A 19,504-nucleotide genomic window follows, 5' to 3' on the forward strand; every position below is an offset into this window, starting at 1 on the left:
GATCCATCATCAATCCTAATGGTGGGAGGGCAGAAAAGCCTGACAATCATTTACCCTATACCCACTGGCCAGGCTGAGGTTGTCATAAACTAGCCCTGTATTCTGAACCCATCTTCGGTCCTTTGTTGGGGTCAGCTCTGCACATTGGCCGGATGAGCCATACCACTTCTTCCCAAGCCATGCCACCTCTTCCTCGTGCTCTTTTTGCTGTTCATGGGCAGTTCTCTAATAAATCTTTTGGCTTTCTATTTTTTTCATCACATCTTTATGTTTACATAATGGGCCTGCGTGTGAGTGCCTTTCTCTTGAGAGTGGGTGCTGCTCTCCTGTGGGTGAGTGCACCCTGGGGCCTCATTTGCCTCCATGGTTCCAGCCCTGTTACATTGTAAATATATATATTTTTTGTTTTTTTTCAGGCTATATGAATACTCCCTCATAAATATTCAAACTTTTCATCCTAGAGCAAAAGCAAGCACACAGGATATGTAAGTTAGAGGGTAGGACTATGTTCCACTAAAATTTTATTTGCAGCAGCTGATCTAAAGAATTTATTGGAGGTAAAGAGAAAGTATAGAGTCAATTAAGATAGTTCGGATGAGAAATAATGATGGACCGACAATGGTAGAGAAAATGAATTTTTCCATATTACAAACTAAGTACATGTTTACCTTTAAAAGTGAACTTTATATGGTGTATTGCCAAGGATAAAATGTCTCTGGTGAATTCTCTCACCCCCCAACTCCACGTCTGGCCTGTACCCCAGTTCTTGTATACATAAATAAATAAATCTTAAAAAAAGGAAGTAAACCATAACTATGACCATTTTTTCCCTATGTGTTTCCTTTCAGAAATTTTCTACTGACATTCTAAATTTTTTAGTAATTTTTCACTAACTTTCAAGAATATAGCCAAATTCTCTATAGTTACGTTTTTTTTTACTCCCTATTGTTATATCATTAGCATGTCCCCATGCCATTAAAAATCTTTAAAGAATTATTGATGACTATATAAACTTCCAACATGTATTCTGTAATTTATTCAGTTATTCCCTTATTGATATATTTCAGATTGATTTCAATATCTCAAAGGGAACTTTGAGATTAACCTGGTAAGATGTTTTTCATTTAAAAAAAATATATATATATGAATGATTTCATGGCCTTCACTATTTGGGGAGAGTTTTAGAGTTCATGGCCTTTTCAGAATGTTACAAAACACACTAGTATATCAAAAGCCCCAAGAATTCCGCAGTAAGGAGGTTAAAACTCCTGTTTGTTTTAATCCACAATTTCCTAATATACTTACTCATTAAATCCTGCTTCCCTTAAATTTGGCTGAAGAACTGTCATATCCTGTTGACTTGAATATTTCAAGGAGAACACTTTGGAAAAAGTTGCTTTTCTATTATAGAATGAAACTACAAAGAAAAGACTGTTAACGGAATGCAGTTTATTAAAAGTACAAATGACTTGATGATTTAAAATAGATAAACCTTCAGAAATATAATTAATGAATGTGAACATAATACACTTATTTTATTTTTTTATTATTTCTAAAGAACCCTTTTATTGAAATTAGGGAAGGGATTAAAAATGTCAAGTAGAGATTACAGATGGCTTCTGAACTGAGGCGAGAAATACATTTATTAATCCTGCTAGAACTGCAATCTCAAAGTAAATGAAAGAGTTAGAACTTCTCGGTTTAAGAGTTATAGATTTCAATAGTTAGAAAAGAATGATAAACGATAGGAACCAGTAGGATAATTTCAGCATGGAGCATTAACAGCTGAATATTATTTATCTTTTATTATATATCTTGGATATTACAGTGTTAAAATTTCATCTCAAAATATAAATCTAAAGACATATTAATCTGCACCTGCATTTCTGAAATTGTAAAATCCTCAGATGAAATTGGCATGGTGCATTTGTCAGTTCATTGATACTCTTGTCATTTTGTGGAAATATAGGAAAGGAAAGAACATTTTCTATTTTTCAAGGACTTTTGCTTCATTTTTTTTCATGAACTTACATTAGTAAGAACCAGTTGAATATTCTTTTGTTGGGTATAGTAATTTTAACAGCTGTCTGTGAAAGGAAATTACTGTCGTATTGCCCATGACAAAAATTAATCCACATTTCTAAACACAGGGAGGAAATACAAAACATCTTCAGTGCCATTACAAGAGGCCAAGCTCCAGACTATAGGTTATTTAAACAACTTTTCAGGCTGTCATATTAGGAAGATGAGAGGGTTTTCACAAAGAGTCTGAATTAAATGCAAGCCTGGCAAATGGTACTAAAAAGCTCATAAAAATCTTTATTATTTAAAGCTGGTCACCATCACCAAAAAAGTTCAAAAGGAAAAGCAGATAAATAAAATCAAATAGTTGTTTGGTTTTAAATAGCATATATTTTGTGCTGGGTCTAGATTATTAGAAAAGAGACAAAGAGAAAAAATATTGGCATGTTTTACAATACAAATAATATACATATTTATATGCAAGTGTATAAGTACTAGTTTCATTGATACTTTAGCAACATGCCTATGCAAAAGATTTTTCTCAGCAATGACATCTTGCTAGTATCACAGCAGCAACCTCTCTAGTATGATCTAAACTAAGTCTGAAACACTCAGTAATAGTTAAATCCACTTTGATATACATTACTTCTATTATCTAACACAACTTGCAAGAAAAATTCTGAGCTCATTTGCATTTTATTAGTGGTAAATTGGGTTAGACTGTAGCATATTTATGACTTCAATTTACCAATGTTATTCTAAGTTATTCTAGATTGTGTTACTGAATATTTATTTTCTGTGCAAAGTGCATTCAATTCTCCTTCCTCTGATTGGACCAGACCAGCATTTTGAAAATTCACTGTGACCTAGGAAGGAGCTTTGAGTGTATTACAGAAATAGGAATTATAGAGTTTTTATATATTATTTAAGAAAAACGGAAATTCCTAGACTGAAAGAATATATCATGATCTCTTTTACTCTGCTTCTTCCATTGGTCCTCCTTTACTCAAATACCATGTAGGATGTTTTAGCATGGTCATTGGATTCCTATCTTCCTATATCTCTTGCCAAAAGGACCTGTCATCATGATATTTCTTTCATTATCATAACTCATCGGGGGCTGATTCTAAAATATCTTGGAATAAAATTTACTTTTGAATGGACAAAATTTATGCCATCTAATAATGGAGCAGATTCCAAATATACAATATTAATGAGATATTCAGGCAATTTTGGATTTCCTCCATCCAGATCTGTGAGAAATAAATGTCTGTTGTTATTTTCTTGTGGCAGCAATATCCAACTAATACAACACAGGTGAAAAACACTCACACAAAAAATACTGCATAGAAATTATGAGTGGAGTTATAAAACATATCTCCATTGGAAGGATTCCAAGGGAGTAAAAACAATGAGATTATAAGTTAGTAATGTTGGCAAAGAGAAATAGAAATTTTAAAAGGGTTGAAAAGTCTTTGGAAAGAAAAATTATAGGTACCAATAGACAAGAGACAGGAAAAGGTGACCCAACATCCATATAACTAAAGTTTACAAAATTACAAATTTCAAAATAATGGAAAAATGAATATTTAATGATATAATTCAGGAATTTTTTACCATTATAAAAGTGGAATGAATTCTAAAAATTAAGTGGCATCCTGTGTGCTAGAGAAAATGGAGTCAAAATGGTCAAAACGACACTTATAGTTATAAAGATATTTATCCTTTATAAATAAAAAACCATTTGCACAGCAAGGTAAAAGGGTCACATTACCTACAAAGGGAAAAATTAGGCTAATTTCAAATCTCTCCAAGGCAGTTTTCAACACCTTAACACTTTAAGATATTTCCGGAAAGAAAAGTGTGAGCCAGTGCTTTTCTATTCAGCGAAACTTATTTTCAGCAAGTGTAAAGACTACAGACAATGATTTTTAACATACAAAACTCGGGAAATGGGAAAATGGCAAAGTAAGGATATTAAAATATCTCCTTCATAAAAGTAATAAGGAACTGGTAAAATTGTGAAAACCAACTTTTCAGATCTCTGGAAATTAATCAAATGTTTACGACAATCAAGGGACCTTTGACTCAAGAATAGTAGCTGAAATGCAATAAGAATCATTTTACAAATTTTTGAAGATAAGAGGCTAGAAAGGATACACCATGAGTTGAAGGATGGGAGTGGGTATGGTATTATGAGAGAAAAGGGCACTATGACAAAAATTGTTACTAAAAATAAAGTAATACTACATGATTATAAAATTGTCAATACTTAAAGAACACATAAAAAATATAAATTTATATAAACCTAAAAACAAAGTCCCAGAATACATAAGCAAGAAAAATATACAAAATAGAAGAAATAGAATATGCAAAAATAGGAGACTTCAATACCCCATGTCAAATAATAGACTATTTAAGCAGAAGATCAATAACCAAATAGTTGATTGGTAAAACACTATATGTTAGACCATAAAACAAGGCTAGAATATTGAAATCACATAAAATATGTTTTCTGAAACAATGGAATTAGATTAGAAGTCAACACCAAGAAATTAGAAAGTACTTTGAGAGGAATAAAAGTGAATGTAAAACATACCACAATTTATAGAATAAAAATAAAACAGTACTTACATAGAAATTTTAAACTGTAACTATTTTACTGTAACTATATTGAAAAGGAGAAAAAGCTTTATAATCTTATCTTGCACCTTAGGAAACTAGAAAAGAAGAGCAAATCAACCTCCAGAACAAGCAGAAGGAAGGAAATATTGGACTTCAGGAAGAAAAAAAATAAAATAGAGAATCAAGAAATGAATGAAAAAAAGAAGTTAGATCCCTGAAATGGTAAAAAAAAAAAAAAAAAAATTGACAAACTGGGCCTCCCTGGTGACCTAAGGTTAAGTCTTACTGCTGAGGCCTGAGTTCAATCCCCAGCCAGGAAGCTAACCTACATATGGGGTAGCAGACCTTTCCTTTCTAGCATGCTGCACCCTTAGCAGTGTATTTCAGTAAAGGTGCCTGTTCTGCTCCCTAGTCTGCCTCTGGTGAATCCTTTCCCCTCCATCCCACTCCCTGCACCTCTGGCCTACACCCCAGATATTCTACTCAAAAAAAAAATATTGACAAACTTAAGAATGTGAAAAATAGGTGAGAAATCTCAAATTACTAAAATTAGAAATAAAAATTAAAACTCCTATTGACTTTACAGAAATACAGAGAACTGTAAGGGGATACTATGAACAAATGTATGTGAACAAATTTGATAATTCAGATAAACACTTTGGTGTGGAGAAATGCCTAAAATGACAAACTACCGAAAGTGACTCCAGAGGAATAGACAATCTGAAAGGAACCAGAGTGAAAAAAACACAATGAATTAGTAATGAAAAAGTTTTCAAAAAAAAAATTCTCAGCAACAGAAGACATCACAGGTAAATGTTACCAAAAGCTCAAAGAATTTATATAGTATCTTCCCAATAAAAACTGAAGAGAACCCTCCCCGGTGGCGCAGCGGGTTGAGCGCAGCGCTGTGAAGCTGTCCGCAGCCTCTGCAGCGTAGGATCGATTCCCGGACAGCCAGGGAAAAACCCACGTTGCCTGGCAGACCTCTTCATCCTCGCCCGCTGCTCCCCCCAGCAGTGTCTTCGGCCCAGTGTTCTGCTCCCCGCTCTCTCTGGTGAATCCTCTCACCCTCCCGCGCCTCTGACCTGTACCCCAGTTTCTGTATAACTAAATAAAAAAAAAAAAAAAAAAAAAAAGGAGAGAAAACTTTCCAACTCATACTAAGCCAAAATTATCTCAATACCAAAACAAAGACAGTACAAAAAAGAAAGTATAAACCATTATCTCAAACACATAGATGCAAAATCTTCCATTAAAAAAAAAAGCACAGGGCCTCCCCTGGTGGTGCAGCGGTTGAATGCTGGGCTGCGAGGCTGCCCGCAGCCTCTGCAGTGTGGGTTTGTTCCCCGGCCGCCAGTGAGGATCCCACAAAAAAACAAACAAAAAAAAACACCAAACTAACAAACAAAAAAACCCACAACAAATCCAGCAGATGTAAAAATGACTATACATCATGACCAAGTGGGATTTATCCCAGAAGTGCAATGTTGATGTAACATCTGAACACTAATCAATGTAACATTAATAAAGGACAAAAAGTACATACCATCTCAAGAGGTGCAGAAAAAGCTTTCAGCAAAATCCACCACCATTTCACAACAAAAATGCTAAAAAAGTAGGAATGGAAGGAAACGTCCTCAACCTGATAAAGGTCATCTATGAAAACCACATCTAACATCTTAATGGTGAAAGATGGAAAGTTTTTCCCCTAAAACCAGAAGGAAGACAAGGACATCTGCTTTTGTAATTTTTATTTAACATTGTTCTAGTCAGGGGGGGATTAGGCAAGAAAAAGAAACAAAAGCCTTTCAGATTAGAAAATAATGAAATAAACTTATTTGTATGTGTAGAAGGCAGGACCATATATATATATATATATATGTAAAATAGTAAGAAATTAAAAAACACACTAATACACAAAATTATTGGAATTATTAAATGAATACAGCAAGGTCGAAGTGTAATAAAATAACTATATTTTAATACATTAGTAATGAGCAATTAAATATAATTAAGAAAATGATTCCATTTATAATAACATCCCAAAAAGTTTATAGCAACAAATTGAAAATGTTTGCTTCGATAGCACATATGCTAAAATTGGAACAATAGAGATTAGCATGGCCCCTGAACAAGGATAATATGCAAATTCGTGAAGCATTCCATATTTTTTGTGTCAATAAAAGGGCACTCTCTTTGAACATTAAAAAATTACAAAACATTGTTGAAAAAGTTAAAGGAGACCTAAATAAATGAAATGATACCTCATGCTTAAGGATGGGAAGACAATATTGTTAAATGGCAATAATTCCAAAATTCAACTACATATTCAATGGAATTCCATCAAAATCCTAGCTGCCTATACTGTAGAAAATGACAAATGAATTCTAAATTTCATATGGAAGTTCAAGAGATCCAAAATAGTCAATAATACAATTTTGCAAACTATGTATAAAGTTAGAGGACATATAATAATTTAAGAACTTATTATAATGTCACAGTAATCAAGACAATGTGATATTGGCATAAAGATAGACATATAAACTGAGATGAAACTCCATTGGAACTCTAAGATAAACTCTTACATTTATGGCCAAATGATCTTAACAAAGATGCTATGAATGCTCTCTGGGGGAGAAAATACTCTTTTCAACAAACAATGCTGACACGGCTGAATATCCATATGCAAAAGAGAGAAGTTGGAATGACTTCTACCTCATTCCATATACAAAATTAACTTAAAATGGGTCACAGACATAAGTGTAAGAGCTAAAATTATAAAATGCAGACGGAACATTGGAGTAAATCATCCTGACCTGATTTTAGGCAGTGATTTCTTGGATATGACATAAAAGCACAAACAAAAGAAAAAAGCAGATGAATTAGATATATTATACATAATTAAAATTAAAAACTTATGTGTTCCTCAGAGGATACCATCAATGAAGTGAAAAGATAATCCACAGAAAAGGAAAAATACTTGTAAATCCTATTGGATTGGATAAAATATATAAAAAGTTATTACAACTCGGGCCTCCGCTGGTGGCGCAGCATTTGAGCGCTGGGCTGTGAGGCTGCCCGCAGCCTCTGCAGCGCCAGTTCACTCTCTGGCCGCCGGCGAGGGTCCCACACACAAAAAAAATTATTAAAACTCAATAATAGGCCAATTTTTAAAACAGGCAAAGGATTGGAATAGACTTTTCTCCAAAGAAGATATATAAATTTCCAATGAGCACATGAAAAGATGATCAACACCACTAGTCATGAGAGAAAAGCATATCAAAATCAAAGAAAGTAGAAATTAGAAGCCTCTCTAATAGATTTTAATTTACTTCTGTCAGTCTATGACAAAACTAATGGGTCAAAACCTAAGGAAAGAGACCTACAATTATAATTAGTACAAGTGATCTGATTGATAAGTAGTTTTACTATTAAGGGACTATGGGACTCTGTACTTTATAGGACTCTGAATTTTGCAAACCCATGAAATGGAGTAAAGAATACACAGGAGCCTCTTTCTTGCTGAACCTGATGGTTAGCATTGGCACAGAAGGAGTAGAATTCCTAAACATCTATCTTTTCATTAACACTATTCAGACCCTAGAGAAACACTTTGCACATCTCTTTTCCTGTGTCTTTGAAACAAAAGGTAGCTCTGTCCAAACCATCTGAAAGTTTGGGGTTTGTGCTGCTCTCTTCATCTGAGATGGAGGCTGTGTCTGAGTGTGGGGACCATTGAATTGAGGATGCTTATTTTGAGGAAAGATAAATGAAGTAACTTGTCAAATTCTTCTTCTAGGATAGCATGAATGTTACAGTTTCCTGCATAATGAAGTATCATTTCCCAAGGTGGCATGTAGGTTGTGCTGAAGCTAGATCCTATTGTTAAAAAGGCAGGAATTGTGCAAGCCAGTTTTTAAATTAGCAGTGACCTGAAATGAGGCATTATGGGAGTATATACGCCACTGAAATTGATGTGATCAGGGTGCTCTCCCTCCTTTCTTCCCGATGCTGGTTTAGCTGTATGCCACTGGTGCAAAGAACCTTTCCCCCCTTCTAGTCCTGTCCCTATTTATTGTTTTGTTGCCACCCACAATTTATTTGCAGTAGTTTCATATGGTAATGGAGGAACACTTTCAAAATATTAATCAATGTCACTATTAATTTGCATAGATGTAGGCATCTTATACTGTAAGTGAACATTAAGATCATGTTTACCTTTTATTTTTGTAAAATAATAAAGCTATTTTTAAAAAGGCAAATTAAAATGTCAGCTTTATTTTTAAAGTTTACATTAAACTTATATTGAGAAATTGTAATTTATACTTAACCTTTTACATTCTTTTATTTCATCTTTCTCTATAGTCTCAAAATACCATAGTATTAAAGTCTAAGAGGTATTGGACTGGTTCTTGGGGTGTCCAGACTTTGAGGGAGGCAGACGTAAGTGGCCAGGAATGTGAGAGCAAGCATCATCTCAAAAAACCAGGAATAGATACTCTGCCAAGTTCAATGGCCCAAGTCAAATCCTGTGCATATCCCCACATGTGTGGTAGAGCTTGCACTCCAGCTCTTGAAGAAGAATGAGGGCAGAAACTGTTTCTGAGAAGATAACTTCTCAAAAGAGGACCCAGTGCCAGAAGAGTCTGGTGGGAGAAATGGGGAAATTGAAGAATAGGGATCTTCCTCTCCTTCCTGTTACTGCCTAAAGGCAGAGGCACGTGATCCCAGAAAGGGACCAAAGTCAGTAGCAGCAAAGTCAGTGGGATCCCACGTAAGAGAGACTGGACTACCCCACACTGGGTAACTGGCAATGCCAGGCAGTGAAACGGTGGCCATAAGAATGGAGATCAATTGCTCTGATTCTGGGCAGCTTGTTTCTCGGCCTCTAGTACCTCCTCTGGTTGGCCTTCTGCAGTGTTTCTTAATCCATGAAGATCTTACTAGTGATGAGAGAGAAACCACAGATTTGTCGTCCACAGTGCCTTTCAATTCTAATTTCTGGTAATGTGCTCATGCCAACAGCACCTGGCCCCAGCTTCTGCAACACTGAGACTGCCACAGTCACAAAGTTGGGCCCGCCACCGTCACACAGCTAATTTCCTGTAGCTCCCGCAGATCCCCCCATTTTTTTCTAGGTATGGTGAGACATCAGCCTCACAGTCCAGTAATAGGCATCAGACATGGCAGGGAAGTTAGTTCTGCAGCTCCAGACCTTTCATCATTGGGCCCTCAGGGATGGTTCTGACCACTGAAACCAAGTAAGTTGATGTGAACACGGATCAACATAACACTGACCTCAGAATTGGGAAGAACCCTCCAGCTGCATTGTTGAAGGTGTCGGAAAATCCTCCCTGAGAATGTCACCTTGCAGAGGGAACAGCCTTCACACATGTACAATAGAACCTGCCCTGCATCATCACACAGGCTGTGCCACTCAGGGACCCAAATGCCCACGCACCAGTGTGACCTGGCGCTGTACTTGGACAGATGTTTGGTGCTGCCTTTTATCACTGTAGAGGAAAAAGGACTTTTTGAAAAACATATGAAAATTAATATTAAATTTTTGTTTGATTTAAGTTTTTGATGAAAATGATTTACATTTCATTTATTATGACTATCAATCTTTCACTTAATACATTAGATGATTTTTGGCAATAAGATAAAATTTATGTAAAAATCTTAATTGTGACAATATAATTTTGTTCATGGTTGCCAGGGATTGGGAGAGTGGGAACCAGGGAATAAATACTTAATGAGTACAGGGTTTCCTTTGGGCTCATAAAAATGTTTTGGAACTAGATAGGAGTGCTGGTTCTACAACACTGTGAATATTGTAAATGCAATAGTTGTTCACTTTAAAATGATTAATTTTATCTTATGTGGATGTCACCTAACTACATATGTTTAATGATAAATAAAATAAAATTTTGCTGAAAGCAGAATAAGAAAAATTTTTAGGAGATAGATCACTTATAAATTATATATGTCTTATTTTTTATTCATCCTAACATCACCAGCACAACAATCAAATATCCAGACAGGTTCAAAAGGAACTGAATTCTATTATCTACAGTATCTTGCTGACTTTCAGTCATACTAAATCCTTTTTACATATTACTAAATCTTTGTTATTTTGAACATATATTTATCAAGGTAGAAGAATAAACATTTTATTGACAGTGCTAGTTTCAATATGTAACTTTTATAATTTGTAGACATACCACTTTTAATTATTTAGACCTATGATATGCTAGTCTGCATTTGTGCTCCTGCCTTAGACCCCACCACCAGCAAGAGAGACGGACTGTCCTGTAGCATATGGTGCATCAAAAGACAGTGAAAAGGGCAAAACTCTGGGCAGATCTTGAAGCAATTCATCCAGTGATGCATGGAACAGGGTTAGATAACAGGAAATACCAACAGGAGATATTTTGAGGTAAATGGGAAATCTCAATTGTGGATAAATTTTCCAGCCTGATCTCCATATGTTTAATGTGCATGATTCATTTGGTGATACTTTAGAAAACAATTTATGTAGAGAAGGAGATTTTAAAGCTTCATTACATCAGCAATATCCTCTCAAAGGGCACTGATAATTTTTAAGATATATATTAAGGATATATAGAATGTCTGAATATCAGGACTTCAAATAGATAATTGTTTATCTATGTATAAACAGAGCTTTACCTAAACATGGATTTCTTAAGTATAGCTAATGAGATACAGTTGGAGAAAACAGGAAAAAAAATTACAAATGAGGAGTTTACTTACAGGGAAGGTATACACCTTAAATTAATACTCTTGTAGGAACAAAGACCTGGATATGATATGGATGCCATAGAAAAGATAAAGAATCACATCGTAAATTTCAGCTAGAGTTGTCATTGCTGGACTTTGAAATGTCAGTGGCCAAAACCACATTTTTCCTTGTTATTATACTCAATTTCGCCATCATCAAATAAACTTAAGCACATGACAAGCACCCCCTGGTAGCTCCAGTTACAAAATAGTTGTTATTCTCAGTCCTTTACAAAAAATTAGAGACTGTAAACATTTTGAAGTTCAGGAAAGTGACCTCTGTTTCAGTTTTAGGCTAACTTTCAGAACTCATAACTCCATGGTACTGAGGACTGATAGCACATGGCAATTTTTGGAGAGCTTCATTGACAATACTGCTTAATAGCCCATCCAAAAAACTAATGTGTCTTAGAAAGAGCGAGATGCCCTCAAGACACTCAGACAGTTGGTTCCTTTTCACTTTTTCTTAGAGACAGTAAGGACTCTTCTCAGTTCTTGAGAAAAGATATCATATAGACATCAGAGCAGCAACTTATATCTATTTTCAGCAGGTCAGTCATCTGATCTGGGAGCACTAGTCTTCACAATCTTGAAATGTCAGTTTTGTCAAAAGATAGCATCACATCCACGGTGAGTGTCTGGGCTGTGGGACTGCGCTGGGCCATGGCGGCACTACCTACGATGATGGAAGAGCTTGAAAGATGATCACAGAGGCATTGTTGCTCTGTCCAAAGCATCCTCCTTTGTCAGTTCTTCAGAAACTCCTTCGTAACTATGGAGTTCAAAATAATCTTTCATGTGAAACATCTCAAAATGTCACATCATGATTGTTATTCTTCCAGCACAAGTTGAGTTTTCATGGAGCAAAAAGAGCAAAGAGGAGAAGTGCTTTTGAATGTAAACCATGAGAAGACAGGGACCAAGCCTTCTTCATGATCTGATGGCTATTTTAGTTCTCAAAGACACATAGGAAGATCCAAGCTTGAGCATGAAATAACTTTGAAGTTCCCATACCCTAAAAGTTTGGAATGACCTCGAAGGTGAAATTTCATCTCAAATTTTCACACCTGCTATTAACTTTTTCCATACCCTTCAACCTGCTACTACCATCCACACTCTTTGACTGATCAGTGACCTTTTTAATCAGAAGATAAACTGAATCATACAGAAAACTAAAGTCCCAATGCCATTGTTCTACTTCTACTCCTCATACAAACTCTGAGTAGTCATCTCTTGCAAAATGCAAAGGAAAATATCTTTGAGAGGATAAATATATACTGTAATAAATATATATATTCTGAATTCTGCCAAATAAATATACTCTATATTCTGTCAAAAAAGGCGCAGGACAGAAGAGGTTTCCTTTATTACTGTCCAACTATCAGAGAAATGATAGAGAACAGATCTTGAACACAAGTCCTTTGCATTATAGGTCTGGCCTAAAACTTTGCCATTGGAATTGTGCCCCATCTTGAAGAAAAGATAACTGCTATTTTACTTACTAAAAGACAAAAAAATACCATGTGTAGAAGGGCTAGTCCTGAGAGCTGTCTTTTCCCCTCTGACTTCTGCTTGCTGCAGCCTGCTGAAATATGTTATGGCTGACCGACCCTCAAAAATAGGCACTGTGATGGTGATATATTGTGGCCCTTGAAGAATTTAATTGTCAAATTGACATTTATCAAAACCTTTAGTGCATTTGAAAGATAAATTGTGCAAGTTTGGTTCAGATCAAAGAGCCCCTGTCCTTCTCCATTCAGAATGCAGGCTGGCTTCAGCAGGCAAGTCATGTGTGAAAAATAATCCCCTTCCACTCCCAACTCCTTTAAGCACTGTGCTGGTGACAGATAATCAGAAATTTAAATGTTAACCTCCTCTTCAGAAAGTTCTTAAAATAATGGAGAACCCATTGAGACCATTTGTATTTGAAAGGAATGCTAAATAATTTAGTGTTTGGGCTCAGGATGCACTGTGCTGGGCAGATAAATGAAGAAACCCCAGCACAGACTCTCTTCAGCAGTTGCCACACTAATTACAGATCAATTACTTCCCAGTTGTTCGCAACCTTATCAAAGAATGGTAAATTTACTGAGAGCAAAGTGTGATAAGATGACTTTTCATTATTACAGTAGATTTGTTGAAACAGCTCTGACACTGAGATTAATAAGAGCTCTCCCAGAGGTAATAGGATCCGTGCACATATAGGGAGAATTTAAAAACTGCAAACCGGATGCTAGACGCTATCATAAAAACCCTTCCTCTCATTAATTGTTATCATGAGTATGTTCATAGTGCAGAAGGAGGGGAAATGACCCATTCACTGAAACTACCCTAAAACAATATAGCTTTTTACTCCCAAAGAGGCCTGCTGAAAATCAAAGGAAAATAAAAGCATTTGGATTTGGAAGCAGGAAAAAAAGTATGTGTGTGTGTGTGTGTGTGTGTGTGTGAGAGAGAGAGAGAGACAGGGGAGGGGGGATTGGAGGGGTGAGGGTATGTTTGTGTGTGTGTGTGTTCCAGCTGAATTCCATTTTCATTAGGACAACCACAAAGAAATGGTCTGTCCAATGTCACTATAAAAGGAAGTGTCAACATTTTTGAGGTGGATGTCAATGGCATTACTAAAGAGCTGAGACCCATAAAGATTTAGGGTGGCTGCTGGGTTCATACATAGCAAGATTCCTCCTGGGATCAGAGGTCTGGGAGGATAAAAGAAGGGTTCATAGAGGCCAGGGACTCTTTCAGATCAGAATAAGTAATGCCTAATGTTCTTAATGTTCTTAACACAGTGCACAGTAGCTATGGAACCTTATTTTTGTGTGGGGTTTTTTTTCGTGTTTTTTTTTTCTTTTTTCTTTTTCTTTCTTTTTATTTATTTATTTATCTATCTATCTATCTATCTATCTTATTTATTTATTTATTTATTTATACAAGCACTGGGTACACTCAGAAGCGTGGGAGGGTGAGAGAATTCACCAGAGCCAGAGCAGGGAACAGAACAGGCAGACAGACGAAATACACTGCTGAGGGGAGCAGCGAGTATGGCAGGAGAGGTCTGCACGTCATGTGGGACCCTCACGGACGGCCGGGGATCGAACCGGCGCTGCAGAGGCTGTGGGCAGCTTCGCAGCCCAGCGCTCAACCACTGCGCCAGCAGGGGAGGCCCCTTTTTGTGTTTTTTTTTTTTTTTTTTATTGACATAAAATTCATTATGGAACACTATATCAGGCTAATTTTAACACCAGTGTATCAGTCAACTAAAGTTTCAGAGTCCATCCCAACACTTCCTGATAACTCCAAGTCTAAGGGGCTCTTGTGAACCTTGTGGAATTGCTTATTCAAACTATTGTTGTTCAGTTTATTACAAACTGTTGCTTTAAAAAACTTCTGATCTGGTGAGAAAACTCCCTGGAAAATGAAGAGAACATTCTACTGTGACTTAGGTAGCTGGAGTAATGTTTCAAATCCCAAGGGAAATAAATGAAGAGAGAAGCTGGCAGGCAAGAGCCAACTTTTGAGGAATGAGCAGTCTTTTATAAGACATTTTAATAAGTCTTTCACAATTTCCCCCCTGACTTTAAAGGAATTAAGAAACCATAGGGTAAAGGTCAAACCTCTTTGTGAATTGAAAACTAGTTAAGAAAGGGAAGGTCTTGGTGGATTTGTGAGGCAGCCTTTACTGGTAGAACATTCTCCTCACCCATGTTGAATGTTGCTGCTGACAAGAGTATGAACTGAATATAGTTCTCCATAAACGACATTTAACTTGTGTGCTTAGGAACGGTATTCAGTCAAGCTCTCCATGATTATCTTTATTTTTTAAGTAGACTCAAGTAAATAAACTAAAGCCCAAGGATAAAAGACTTCCCAAACCAGCCTGCTACATCGTTCATAGAGAACAGGAAGCCCTGGGCATCCCTGAGCTGCCACCCTGGCGCTGCTGTTCCGCTCCCTGGCCAAAGTCTTCCGCCTTTACTCAGGGGCCACAGTTGGGTGTGAGGGTGAAGTCCCTGAGGAAGAAAGATGCTACCAGGTAGCCAGGGACCCAAGGGCAGAGTTCTGACCTGGGAGTCTGGGAGCCTCAGAGAAAGTGGGCTACTCCCGCTATGGGGCCAGTCTCTGCAACTACCTGAGAAACACAGTGGAATCATCACAGCTGCTGTGCATGGCCAGACCCAGGCAAGGCGCAGCTGGATCCCATGCTCTCAATTCTCTGTTCACTGCAGTTTGCCACCCACCTCGTCTTTTTCCTTGCTATCACTTACTCGATGTTAAAATAACTATACACCGAGAATTTGAAGAATGAAGATGATGTGGACACTGGGCTATTAAGATTCGGGACTCTGGGCCTCCTTGGTGGTGCAAGGGGTTAAGTCACAGCAGCACAAGCCACTGCAGCACAAGCTTGATCCCTGGCCAGGGAGGTGACCCACATGGCACAGCAGACTTCTCCTGCCTCCCCCGCTGCTCCCCTCAGCAGCGCGTTTCAGTCAGTCTAGCTGTTCTGTCTCTGGTGAATCTTCTCACCCCTCACACCTCTGGCCTACACACCAGGTCTTGTATGCATAAATAAATAAAATAATTTTTTTTTTAAAGATTCTGAACTCTAATTATAATGCCCCTATCTGTCGGATTCTTCTTCTGCAGCTTTTATTGTACAGTGATTTTGATTTTTTTGAACCGGGAATGTTTCCTCCTCCTACTCTTTCACCTGACAGGTCCAAGAAACAGAGGGGACATTCTTTCCACATGGGATTTAGCCTGGAAATTTTGAATGGCCTTGTAGCTGCTCTTACTGTAGCGTGGTGCCTCTTGTGAACCCACGCTGAAACAATATGCTCGGCAAAATGTAGTCATGATTGCTTACAGGCCAGAGGCACGGAAGGGTGAGAGAATTCACCAGAGACAGAGCGGGGAGCAGAACAGGCAGACAGACTGAAACCACTGCTGAGGGGAGCAGTGGATAAGACAAGAGAGGTCTGCCAAGCCATGTGGTTCTCTCCCTGGCCGGCAGGGAATTGAAGCTACACTGCAGAGGGGCTGCAGACAGCTTCACAGCACTGAGCTCAACCTGCTGTGCCACCAGGGAGGCCCATGCCAACTACATTTTGTAGAAGCTGTTTTTAAATAAGATTATTTAGTTTTCAATATTCACATAATAATCAATAGAAGGTGCATTTATATTTTTTAATGGGACATAGTTCCTTATGTGACCTTTACATATTTTCCTACTACATATTGAATTTGTATGTCTTAAAAATTGTTATATCCAGAAAAGTGTAAATGTTACCTTTTAGGTGGTACAGACCTAATGCCTACCGTTTTTCATACGTACTTTGTCTTTTGTAAAAAACACTTTGCCCTCAGTTTAAAATCAAGAACACTTATTTTTAAGAAAAAAAATAACTGAAAACAAATTACTTGAACCATTAAAATATTGAGATGTGTGAAACTTCATATTTCTGTTTTCACAATTCCAAATATTTATCTTGGTGTGTTATGGTTACTTCAACAGAACTGATGTTATTTTCTTTTAATAAATATAAACCTGAAATTTTTATTAAAAAAATACTTTCTGAACCAAATGTGTTGATGTTCAGTGGCAGTGATTCTGTTCCAGGGTTAAGCCATAGCAAATTTGAAGACTGTTCAGATACAACCAAGTAAATTGGGAAAGATGCCAGGGGGAAAACTTGTAAAATCTAATTTGGACAAATGAAAGGAAAGATGATAATGACTGGGAAAAGAGAATACAAACTTTGCTACTTCAAACTTAATTCATATATATATTTAAACTTAGTTCCTATACATCTCTATGGGAGGGTTTTGGGAATAATTGTCAACTGATTAGTACATTTTCCTAGTCACAAACACTAAAAAAACAAGATTAGAAAGTAAATCAACGTGGCATCAATAGTTTATGTTTTCCTTTTGTGTCTTTTTGCCGCTATAGAGACATATAAACAAAAACTATATGAGAATAATGAAATATCTTCTTCAAAATTTTTCTCCATTAAGTCTAGAAGAAGGTAAAAACAGGAACAAAACAAAACAAAATGAAAACCCTCAGCTCTCCAAGCAAGTATTTGTATCCTCTTCTACTCAACAGGCTATTTGTAAGGTGATAATAGAAAAGAGAAAGCTCAGAAAAGCCTTTGAAAGTCACACAATGGAATTTCTAGCTTAAATTTCTCTCCTCTTCCTTCTATCCTCTCCCTTTTCTACCTATCATCTCTTGCTGAATTTGATTTATTTTACTCTGGATGGCTATTTGGATATAGCAGCATTTGGTTTTACACAGCCCTATTGTAAATTTGTTTTCCTTCGTTTTAAAAATCAGGCTGGGAATACTATAGTGTATATGTGTGTGAGTTGCTGTTACATAAAAGGGAGAAGAGAGGAGGGAGCAGACATGGTATATGAATTACGCATGTTGAGAATATTTAGCATGGACTGTCTTGAAGCAGATGTGATGTTTGAATACATCATTCAAACATGTGCATATTCAAAATCAGGAGAGGTGTTAGGAAAGCTGATCAGTTCTCTCCATACTTCCTGCCCAGAATATCAGAACAAAGGATCACTTGATGAAACTGAAGGGCAGAAATTTATGAGAATGAAAGGAAATCCTACTTCACATTACATTCATTCAATCTTCTGAATCTGCTTCCATGGAAATCCCTGATTTAATATTGTAGTTGGATTCTATCTAATAAGGTTAATTTTCTAGCTGATTGTATCCATTATAAAAGGTTCAGCTGAGGCTATAATAAAAATAAGAAAATCTCTTGTTTGGGTTGTATACATCCTTAAAATGATTAATTTGATTCTGTGCATAGTGTTGGCAGAGTTATTTTAGGGAAGGGTTAGATTTATTTTACTTCCTCAGAAACAATGCTTTTGGATCATAATTGAACTTGATGAACCTTTTCCTTTAGAAAATCTTGTTCACAACAACATGAAATCTATTTTGCTAAAGTGACTGCTTCCTTTTTTGGCGTTAGCTGTCATTTTCTAAAGCATTAGGGCTGAGGCCCATTTTAAAAATTTGCACTATTTTTGTAAAAGTAATATATGCTCATTTAAGAAAATAAAGAAGAGAAAAACCAATATAGCATTCAGACACAACTAATGTTAACTTTTCTATTATTTCCCCTTTAGTCCGCTTTGCTATGTAAGGGCTCTTTGCTTGCTGACTGACTTGTAAAATATGTAATCATGATTATTTAGAATTTTGCTTCTTGTCTCTCTGACAACATTTTAGCATACATATTTTCTATGTTATTGCATAATCTTTACAATCATTGCAATTGGTTATATAACAATTCATTGAGTTCAGAACCATTTTACTTGTTTTTGCTTAGCCATTCTACTGTTACTGAATATTTAACTTGTTTTCCTTTTTTTTTTTTTTTTTTTTTGCTATTGTTTGGAATTCTTTCCTTGAAATAAATCCCTGCAAGTGGTATTACCAAGTCAAAGAACATGAATATTTTAAAAGCTCTCATTAATTTGAATGCAAATAACTAGGAGAAATAGACTGATATGTTTGTTTGATTCTATATTTCAAAATTCAAATCATAAGGCTCCTTGAGTTTAGGTTGGAGATTGGTGAAGACATCAGTTATAAGGCATTTTCAGTGAAATGAGGTCTGCTTCATCATAAAAGTAGAAGCAGAGGATCTTCACCATAGTTCGATGCGTTTTCTGGTACATACACCATGCCAAGTGTCCATCAGTTGTATGGAGCAGCTTGCAAACTGGTTTGTTGACTATTGTTAGCAAACTTTTGTCATTTTTACAAAGCACACTCTCAATTTCCCCTTGTGGAAAATATCTACAATTGCTACCCAGAAGATTCTTGATGGCATTTTTCTTTCACTACTTATGTAAAATTGAATTTGCTTTCTTTTTGCCTCTTCAGTGACAGAGTAAACTCACCCGGGAAACACTCAATGGCAAATCTAACACAAATAAAGAAGTTGGCTGGATTTCAGAAATAATATTTTAGAATTGGGAAAATGCTTTCAGACCACATTGAATAGATTTTTGAGAA

General features: G+C 36.4%; 3 pseudogenes; 2 read left to right on the plus strand and 1 right to left on the minus strand.

Annotated features, from left to right (window-relative positions):
- Positions 1-6,719: 6,719 nt before the first annotated feature.
- Positions 6,720-6,819, plus strand: LOC119261487 (U6 spliceosomal RNA; annotated as a pseudogene).
- A 2,526-nt stretch (positions 6,820-9,345) lies between these two features.
- LOC119260385 (purine nucleoside phosphorylase-like) lies at positions 9,346-12,113 on the minus strand (annotated as a pseudogene).
- Positions 12,114-12,476: 363 nt separating this feature from the next.
- On the plus strand, positions 12,477-16,266 carry LOC119260386 (ADP-ribosylation factor-like protein 6-interacting protein 6; annotated as a pseudogene).
- Positions 16,267-19,504: the final 3,238 nt, after the last annotated feature.

The sequence above is a fragment of the Talpa occidentalis genome, unplaced genomic scaffold (assembly GCF_014898055.3).
Source record: "Talpa occidentalis isolate TD23 unplaced genomic scaffold, MPIMG_talOcc4v2.1 talOcc4.6, whole genome shotgun sequence".
NCBI lineage: Eukaryota > Metazoa > Chordata > Mammalia > Eulipotyphla > Talpidae > Talpa > Talpa occidentalis.